Here is a 10746-nt window from a genome sequence, read left to right on the forward strand (position 1 = left end):
GCACACACCTATAGTTCTTACTACTTGGGAGGCTGAGCAAGGCTGAGGATCCCTTGTTTCCAAGAGTTTGAGATTATAGTGAACTATGATCTTGCCACTGCACTCCTGCCTGGGCAACAGAATGAGACCTTGTGTCTAAAAAGAAAAGAAAAGAAAAAAAAATATGGAAATCTGCTTGACATGTTAAAGGAATATCATATCATAGAGGCTCTTGGGGATGGTGCAGAATGAGCAATCAGCATATTACTTCACCACTCTGTGCCTTCGTGTTTTCATTTTGAAAATGGGGCTATAGTGAAAAATTACTTGCTTTATAGGGTTTATATGATAACTACATGATATAATAATGCATTTAAAGCAACTAGTAATGTGTCTTCGAATATAAAGTGGATCATGTTCCTGCCTTGCACAGGCTTTTCGTTGGTTTCCTCTTTCACAGTGAATAAAATCCAGACTCTACTGTCTCTGGAGCCTTATCTCGGATAGTTCTCCTCGTTGTTCACTATACTTGAGCCATGCTGAGCTTTGAATAATGAGCCTATTCTCATCTCGAGTCTTCTTCCCCACCAGCTTCTTCAGTTCTTCACAGAAAGAGTTTCAATAATGTATTCAGATATAGATCTGCTGTTTTAATAGAAAGCCAAATGAACAGCGGCCTAAATAAGATTTTTTTTTTTTTTTCTGTTTTGTAGTAGCAGGTAGGTAATCCAGAGCGGGGATGACGCTGCTATTCTAAGGCAAGTACAAATGGTTAGTTACTTCATGGTTTAGAGGCTGAAAAGGTTTCAGCTGGGTTTCTTAATCTGTCATACCTTCTAAGCTTTGATTAGGTTTCTACAAATCCACTCCCCAACTGATTTGTTTTTGGAAGGGGATAGTAACAAGTGCCCAAGAAGGGAAAAATAGCAAGGATTCCAGTTTTCTTAAATTTATTTTTCTGAAGCTTCAGCATTGTCTTATATTTTCCTTATAGTATGCACCTTAATATCCTAGTTCAGTTTCTGATTGTTAGTTCATAACGCTTTAAAAAATTGTTATTCCTAGGCAGAAACCCTTAGTATAAGAAACAGCTTAGAATCCTTAATGTTTCTCACATTTGAAATTCATAATGGTATTTTAGCTTTGGCATAGTTAAGAAAAAACTAAGATTGAAATGAAGTAGTGACATAATAACTTCTTACTGCTTTTTCAGAGGTAGACCACACTACCCCTGTTTTGGACTTTGGTCTCCTTAGTTCATTCTGGCATAAGATTGTGTTATAGCTTGAGAGGAGGTTGGAAGAAGTGAAAAATGTGATGGAATTTTAAAGTTGCTATACTTTACTTATTTTTATTTTTTTTGAGACAGGGTCTCCCTCTGTTGCCCAGGCTGGAGTGTAGTGGCACCTTTATAGCTCATCGCAACCTCTGTGTTCTGGGCTCAAGTGATCGTCCCACCTCAGCCTTCCCTAGTAGCTATCTATATCTATAGCTGTAGCTATATCGTTGTGTGTGTGTGTGTGTGTGTATGTGTGAAATTCTATTACACTTCCTTGTCTTTTTTGGCTTTCTGTGTTGATGTGACAACTATCTTTTACTTTTAGGATGTACCCTTTCTACAGTACTCACTTGATTCATTTAATTTCTGAAGCGTTTTGGGTGATGATTAACTTCATTGCAGAAGCATTTGGTTATTAAGACTGGATTCGACAAGGCATGATTTATTTATAAAAGGATTGTTCAAATTGTCTAAAAGCACATAAAAAATTCTAATTACAACCAGCTGTCATTTACAAGAGTGAATTTTCTTAGAAATGGCTTGTGAATCATGATTTCATCCTCTGTTATTAATAATACTACTTTTTTTAAAATTTTTTTTTTATTTTTTAAAGACATGGAGTCTCGCTCTGTAGCCCAACCTGGAGTGCAGTGGCATGATCTTGGCTCACTGCAGCCTCCTCCTCCCGGGTCCCAGTTCAAGCAGTTCTCCTGCCTCAGCATCCTGAGTAGCTGAGATTAGAGGCATGCGCCACCATGCCCAGCTAATTTTTGTATTTTTAGTAGAGATGGGATTTCACCATGTTGGTCAGGCTGGCTTGAACTCCTGACCTTGTGATCTGCCTGCCTAGGCTTTCCAAAGTGCTGGGATTACAGGTGTGAGCCACCATGCCTGGCCAACAGTAATACTTACATATTAAAAGGCGAAATGCGGCCGGGCGCGGTGGCTCAAGCCTGTAATCCCAGCACTTTGGGAGGCCGAGACGGGCGGATCACGAGGTCAGGAGATCGAGACCATCCTGGCTAATACGGTGAAACCCTGTCTCTACTTAAAAATACAAAAAACTAGCCGGGCGAGGTGGCGGGCGCCTGTAGTCCCAGCTACTTGGGAGGCTGAGGCAGGAGAATGGCATAAACCCGGGAGGCGGAGCTTGCAGTGAGCTGAGATCCGGCCACTGCACTCCAGCCTGGGTGGCAGAGCAAGACTCCGTCTCAAAAAAAAAAAAAAAAAAAAAAGGCGAAATGCTACAGGGGTTTGTATTTGGTAGCAGTTAAGTAGACGGGGATAAACAGACAATTGGAAGACAACTCTTTATTGATTTCTTGCCTTTCTGCATATCTTGTAAGTAAAGCAGTGACTGCCTGTTACTTTAGACTGTCTTTTCAAGAATGTTTATTTGGTGAGCAGCCTTGGAAGATAATGATAGTATTTTCCTTCAGAGGAAGAGAAAAGGCAGTCATTCTTGGTGTCTATTATAAAATATTTGGGTTCCCTAAGCTCAGGACTCTTCTGTATTGCAACTCACTGTTTATTGTAGGCATTTCCCTGGGCCTGTCTTGGTATGGATAAGATAATTTAGATAACTGGAAAAGCTAGGAAAGTATTTGGAACATGTAGGATTCTCCAAACTGATGGCTTTACAAATGTTTTAAATTTTGCTTCACTTTAGAGAACTACCCGTAGAGCTCTCAGACCCATGTATTATAGTTGTGGTTTAAGCAAGGAAGATAAGTAATTCTAATTGACAGATTTATACTCAATGATAAGGCCTTCCATCAAAAGATTTGGAGATATATGTGTATTTCAGTTGTAATAAAATATTTAACATATTGTTTTGGTTTCCTACTTGAACTGATTTTTCTTTTGAAGAACTGACTTTTTGCTGTTTAGGTAGAATAAAAAGATTTTAATTGAAGTTGAAAAACCTTAGAAAACTGTAATTAATGTACTTTATTGATTGGTTGTGATTATTGTAAGTTGCCTCATGTTGCTCCCCGTCAACCCCAGCCCACCACCCTCCTTAATTTATTACTCTAAAGACAGGTCCTAATATGGACCTTAAAGTTGGGGTGGTACCATGTACCTATTCTTTTGCATTTCAGTGATTATGTCAGCAGTATATAGACAGAAGGTAAAACTGCTGGCTGTTAGATTGTACAATATTAGAATTTTAAGGAGTCTCAATAATTGACATTTTAGCCTCTTAATTTTACTTATGAGGAAACTGAGGTCCAGAGATGTAAAGTGGTCCACAACTAGTTCTCAATAGAGCTATGGACTTAAAAATGAGATTTACTGGCTGGGTGTGGTGGCTCGCACCTGTAATCCCAGCCTTTTGGGAGGCCAAGACAGTGGATCACCTGAGGTCAGGAGTTCGAGACCAGCCTGGCCAATATGGTGAAACCCTGTCTCTACAAAAATACAAAAATTAGCTGGGCATGGTGGTGCACGCCTGTAATTCCAGCTACTTGGGAGGCTGAGGCAGGAGAATTGCTGGAACCCGGGAGGCGGAGGTTGCAGTGAGCCGAGATTGTGCCACTGCACTAGCCTGGGTGACAGAGGGAGACCCTGTCTCAAAAAAAAAAAAAAAAAAAAGATTTACTGATAGCAAGTATAATATTTGTGTATCTCCTCATGCTACATCAGGACAGGAAAAGTGAATGACTTGAGGATGGATATTTCATGAGGATGAAACAGTGTGGTTGTATGAAATAACTTTAGTACATTGATGAACATTTGTAATTTTTACGGTTATGTATCATATATTAGAAAATATGCAACTTTTGGCTTAAGCCAGTAATTCATGGATTAGTTGAGGCTAATCAAAGTTAAAGGCAGTAAAAAAATTAAGTAACTATGCTAGTAGTGCATAGCAAAAGTTATGAATTTGGTACACTGACTACTGAGAAATGTTGATATGGGAGAAAATCATTAAATTCATAACTGGCGGCATAAAGTATGTGGCTGATGGAGAAATGAACATTTGAAAAGCGTTCAATTAATACTTTTGTGCTATATATCAATAAATAGAACCCACTGATATAATTATTTTCTATTAATGGAAACATTTTTTAAATGTATACATCTGTTTTCTCCTCCTGGATTGTTTAAAACGTCTGTCATAATAAATGTACTACTCTATGTAGAAATTTGTTTCAAGGTTCTGTTAATTAAAATTGAAGTAGTGTGTATAAGAACAGTTAGCAGAAATGGAAAGCAACACAAATGAACTTTTCATGTACAACTTACACTGAAGTCCACAACTCTTACCTATGTATATATCCAAGTAACCACAAGTGAAGATGTAGACTATTTCCAGCACCCTAGTAGACTTTCCTGTGCTCCCTTGTAGTAACTCTCCCTTCAAGGATAAGCACCTAGAACAATGGTTGGCCCGTAGTAGGTATTCAAAAATATTAGTTCAGTGAAATAAATGAAGTCTTAATATCTTACATAATTGAGTGGATTCTTTGTACATTACAGTTTTTACCTTTGTAGTTTTCCTTTTGTTTTTATTTTTGTAAATGTTTAAAATGTTTTACATTTGGGGACATTTTTATTTTTTATGCTCCCTCAAAGATAAGTTATTTCTTCATGTATTAGATAAATATTCAATTTTCAGTTCCTCTCTCCAATAATTCGAAGTTAAAATATTTGTAATATTTGATCTGCAGTTAATTTTGTTGTGGTCATAAGTTTTCTTCCCCCAATTTGAGAGTAGACGTTTTAAAGTTCAGATAAATCAATTATCAGTTGTTTGGAGCATGTCTATCTACAGTGTTACCATTTATGCATAATGAATATTGCTCTTCCCCCAAATTAATTATATTCTGTGTCACACACCAGTAATTAATCTCACATTTAGTTTTGAACATTCTTTGACTTATTACATAAGTAATGGTTATGTCAAATAAATATTTGGTAAAAATACCACATACTCCTTTTCCTCACTTTTTTAAAAGGACCTTCAGAGATTGTGTTACTTTATGTGTATATTTTTCTGTTTACTCTTTTTCATATATAAACTTTGTATAAATATTATCCTATACAATATCAGGAAAATTTCTTAATGACATAAAATATCCAGCATATGTTCAAATAATTCTGATTGAGAAATTTTTAAAAATTTATCTGTATCAGGATTCAAACAAGGTCTATACACCTCAGTGGTTAGTATGCCTCTCAAGTATCTTTTAAGCCATAGGTTTCCCCTGTTTTTAACCCCCTTTGTGTTTATTTGTTAAAGAAGCCTAGTTGTTTTGTAGTTTACCACAGCCTGGAGTTTGCAAATTGATCACCGTGTGTTTTTTAAAATTGTCATTATGGCTGGGCGCAGTGGCTCATGCTTGTAATCCCAGCACTTTGGGAGGCCAAGGCAGGCAGATCACCTAAGGTCAGGAGTTCGAGACCAGTCTGGCCAACATGACGAAACCACGTCTCTACTGAAAATAAAAAAATTAGCTGGGCGTGGTAGTGTGCACCTGTAATCCCAGCTACTCGGGAGGCTGAGGCAGGAGAATCACTTGAACCTGGGAGGCAGAGATTGCAGTGAGCCAGGATTGTGCCACTGCACTCCAGCCTGGGCAACAAAGCAAGACTCCGTCTCAAAAAAAAAAAAAAAAAAAGAGAAAAGTAAGAAAAGTAATTACATCTCTAGTCTTGATATGAATTAAGTTTGATTTTCTTTTCTTTTTTCTTTTTGCCAAAAAAAACTTCACAGTGGTATATATTTTGTATCAGGAAATGTATAATACCTGGTTGTCCTTTCTTTGTTTTCAAAACAAAAGCAACACTTTCCAATTATTATACCCATTTTTCAGGATTTGTGTGAAGATTAGTGATGGTGTATGGAAAGCATTTGGAAAAGGCCCAGCCATTTAAAAAAAAATTTAATTGCTCTTACTACTCTTATTTGATTTTCCTAGTTAAAATTTTAGTTGTACTGTCGGTAGTTATAGGATGCTAAAAGGCCAGCAGAGTTGAAATTATCACCTCCTAACAAATAACTTATAATCTTCTGAAGACTGAAATTTGTACAGTTTTTTCTATGAAATTTTTGTGCCTGCTATTATATTGCTTTCATAGACAGTTTTTAATTTAGGATTATAGTTTGGTGCCTGTGGACATTTTTATTCCTATATCTTATTTATCTTCAATTTTGTTTATTATGAGAACAGTCTGTTAACATATTAAAGGATTTATTCACCTTAGTGCCATTTTTTCTCTTTCCTCCATTCTTTGTTGTTTACGTATGTACTTTAAATGATTCTAATTCATAGTACTTATATACTGTATTTCGTTTTCTAAAAGAGTTAACGTATAATCTCTTTTCCATATTGTTTTATAGTCATAGTAGTCTTTTAAAGTGAAGTTATGCTTTGCCATTGAGATTTGTCATATTTATGATTTCTTTGTTTTTTTGAGTTAAATGAAGAGTTATATTGGCCTTTAGTGCTATTTAAGTTTTCTTTTTCTTGGAAGTGAGTACATGGATGTCTAAGTCTGCTTGGGCTGCTGTAACAAAATACTGTAGACTAGATGACTTAAACAACACATTTATTTTCTACGTTTCTGGGAGTTGGAAAGTCTGAGAGCAGGGTGCCAGCATGGTCAGGTTCCAGTGAGGGCCCTCTTCCTGGCTTGTAGACAGGTTTCATCTTGCTGAGTCCTCACATGGTGGAAACCGAGAGGGGAAACAAGCTCTTTTGTATCTCTTGTTATAAGGGCACTAATCCTAGCATGAGCACTCCATGACATGATTACCTCCCCAAGGCCCTATCTACACATGTCATCACATTGGGGATTGATTAGGATTTCAACATGTGAATCTTGGAGAAGGCACAAATACTGGAGATGACATAAATATTCAAGTTCATAGCAGTGAGGAATTGGCTTTTTATAAAATACCTGTTGTTTAAGGGCCCTAATTTTCCCTTTGACTCTATGGATAGCTGCTACATTCTCTGTGAACTCCACCCTTATTCTTCCATTAGCCTTGGTTTCAGGGAAGAGGAATACTTTAGAAATGTGGAAAGAACAAAACAGTAAACTCTCCTTCCCTACTGCCCTTTAAATTTTGTTTTCCTCTACAAAATATAAAAATAAGTTTATGGTTAATTTTTGAGCAGATAATACAGGTTAACACAGTAGAAATAACAATTTCTTACTGGAAACTCTAGATAGGAACCAGGCTGGGCATGGTGGCTTATGCCTGTAATCCTATCACTTTGGGAAGCTGAGGCAGGTCACTTTGTCCCAGGAGTTAAAGACTAGCCGGGGAAACAGGGCAAGATCCTGTTCCTACAAAAAATACAAAAATTAATCAGGCGTGGTGGTATGCACCTGTAGTCGCAGCTACTTGGGAGGCTGAGGTAGGAGGATCACTTGAGCTCATTCATGGTGAGCTGAGATCATGCCATTGCACTCCAATCTGGGTGGCAGTGACATCTTACCTCTAAATAAATAAATAAAGATAGGAATTTGCTATATTTTGGTACTTTAAATACTATTGGCTTAGGACCTTGTCTATCTATTATATGTTTTCGTTCATTTTGTGTTGCTATAAAAGAATACTTGAGGCTTGGTGATTTATAGAGAAAAGATTTGGTTTGTTTAGCTCATTATCCTTCAGGCTGTACAAGAAGCATGGCATTGACATCTGCTCAGCTTCTGGTGAGAGCTTTGGTGCCACATCAGAAATGACAGAGAAGGTCAAAGGGAAAGCAGGCACATATGAAGAGATACCAAACCTAAAGGGTGTCCTGGCTTTATAGCAATCCACTTTACTGAGAACTGACTTATTCCCTTGAGAACTCATTCCATCTTCCCAGAGTAAGAACTCACTACTGAGAGAATGGCACCAAGATATTCCTGAGGAATCTGTCCCCATGATCCTAAGGCCTCCCACTGGGGCCACCTGTCAACACCACCGCACTAGGGATCAAATGTCAAAATGAGATTTGGTAGGGACAGACAAACCATATCTAAACCATAGTACCATATGACTTTTTGTTTTCTCATTTTTTGGATTATATTGAAGCACCTTTTTTCTCTTTTAAAACTTTGAGTTCTAGAACTAGTTAATTCACGAGTTGTTCTTGTAGTCTAATTTACTTCAAAGATTAACCTATTAGAAGGAAAGATAGGTTCATTTATTCAAAAATGAGATGAGATCATTAATTTTAAGTGACTCAATGTGAATAACCAGCACATCATGGAAGGGGATCGCAGCGTTATAATTGATTTCATTCTAAATGGCACCAGACCAATTTGTTGTGTTTGAGGCAAGTTGATATGTCCTCAATCTGATCTCTAATTGTGTATTTCTAGACAGAAAAATTTTACTTTTTTTCCCAATTATTTTATTATGGTAAAATAAATCATCTTAAATCATCTTAACCATTCTTCAATGTAAAGTTTATTGGTATTATGTATATTTATGTTGTACAAACATCAGTATCATCCATTTCCAGAACTCTTTATCTTGCAGAATTGAAACTATATGTCCATTAAACAATAATTCTCCATTCTCCCCTCTTCCTGTCCCCTGGCGATCATTATTCTACTTTCTGTCTCTACAATTTTGGCTATTGTAGAGACATCATAAAAGTGGAATCATAGAGTATTTGCTTTTTTGTGACTGGCTTATTTCACTTAGCATAATGTCCTCAGTGTCCATTCATGGTGTAGCATATGTCAGAATTTCCTTCCTTTTTTTTTTTTTTTTTGTGACGGAGTCTCGCTCTGTCGCCCAGGCTGGAGTGCAGTGGCCGGATCTCAGCTCACTGCAAGCTCCGCCTCCCGGGTTTATGCCATTCTCCTGCCTCAGCCTCCTGAGTAGCTGGGACTACAGGTGCCTGCCACCTCGCCTGGCTAGTTTTTTTTTTTAGTAGAGACGGGGTTTTACCGTGTTAGCCAGGATGGTCTCGATCTCCTGACCTCGTGATCCGCCCGTCTCGGCCTCTCAAAGTGCTGGGATTACAGGTTTGAGCCACTGCGCCCGGCCAGAATTTCCTTCCTTTAAAGGCTGAACAATATTCCATTGTATGTATATACCACATTTTGCTTATGCATTCACTTGTTTATGGGTTCCACATTTTAGTTACTGTGAATAATTCTGCTGTGAATATGGGTGTACAAATATCTCTTCAAGACTCTACTTTCAGTTCTTTTGTTTGCTTACCTAGAAGTGGAATTGCTGGATCATCTAGTAATTCTGTTCTTTAATCTTTTGGGGAACCGTCATACTCTTTTCCACGTGGCTGTACCATTTTACATTCCCACCTGCAGGGCACACAAGTTCCAGTTTCTCCACAGAGCATGCATCACTTTTTAATACACTTATTTTGGTAGAGAGAAACATTAGTCTTGTTATTTACGTCCCTTTATAGTCACAATATGTTTGTTTAATTAGGAATTGAATTTTGACTGTTGTGAAAACCCAAGGTGCGTGTTTTGAACAGTTGAGAGTATTATTATTCACACTATGCTGAGTGATGAGTTAGTGGGTGTAAGAAAGATTTGGACCCTGCTGTTGGATTCTTAAAATACAAGAAGTGCTTTTAGGAAGAAAATGGCTGGATAAGTAAGGTGATGGAAATAAATACTTTGCTCTTTCTATCTGATACATTATTCTTTTGAGCACTTTCTTGTAGAGCAGAGGAATGTCAAAATTTTACCTGCTGAAATTGCTTCTCTTCCACAATACTTTAGAGTGTCATGGGAAGCAGCTACTGGGTGGACCCTTGATTGGTGGTTATTTTTCATTTTTATAAAGGCCTAATTAAATAGCATATTTAAGTGTGAATTGTCAATCTAAAACACAGAAACTTGGATATAATAGGCCTGCTCCTATATTGACTTAATTTTTTTTTCTTTCATTCCTCCATCTTGTCACACTTTTCCCCATCATCTCATTATCACTAATGGAATATATTTACTATGCAATGTGTAGTGCTAGTGGAAATAGAGAATATAGGAGTGACCTCCCACCTTATGACTTACTTGTATTCTCTGCTTGGGATGTGTTTCTTGCCATACTTTGTTTAGCTAACTGCCAGTTAACCTTTAGGTCTCAACTTAAACATCACTTCCTATGAGAAGCATCCTGTAACCTTATGTAAGGTCCATGGAGGTCATAAATCATGTGTGTTGTACACTTTGATTCTCCATAAAGTAATGTAGTGCTTGACACATACCAGGCTCACATTAATTTCTGTGAACTGATTTTCATCATGTAGCCTTGGATCTAATGGGGGGAGGCAGATAGATAAATATTTAGAAATACAGTGTGACCAGTTCTGTACTAGAAGTACTTTGCGTGCAAAGGAAGAAAGAACTGCACTAGAGAAGAAATGGAATCCATATTCTCTTGTTTCTTTTTTTTTTTTTTAAAGAACTAGTGTGATATCAATATACATTTTTAAGTTCATTCATTCACTTAAAGGCATTTAGAGTATTTATGCAAATTTATAACAAAGCTTTCAAAA

General features: G+C 37.2%; 1 protein-coding gene across 9 annotated transcripts in view; it reads left to right on the plus strand.

The window, feature by feature from the left end:
* OSBPL8 (oxysterol binding protein like 8) overlaps nt 1-10746 on the plus strand; it is a 231126-nt gene that overhangs the window by 30523 nt on the left and 189857 nt on the right. The window lies entirely within an intron of this gene.

This window comes from Trachypithecus francoisi, unplaced genomic scaffold, assembly GCF_009764315.1.
Source record: "Trachypithecus francoisi isolate TF-2019V2 unplaced genomic scaffold, Tfra_2.0 Lachesis_group11, whole genome shotgun sequence".
Lineage (NCBI taxonomy): Eukaryota > Metazoa > Chordata > Mammalia > Primates > Cercopithecidae > Trachypithecus > Trachypithecus francoisi.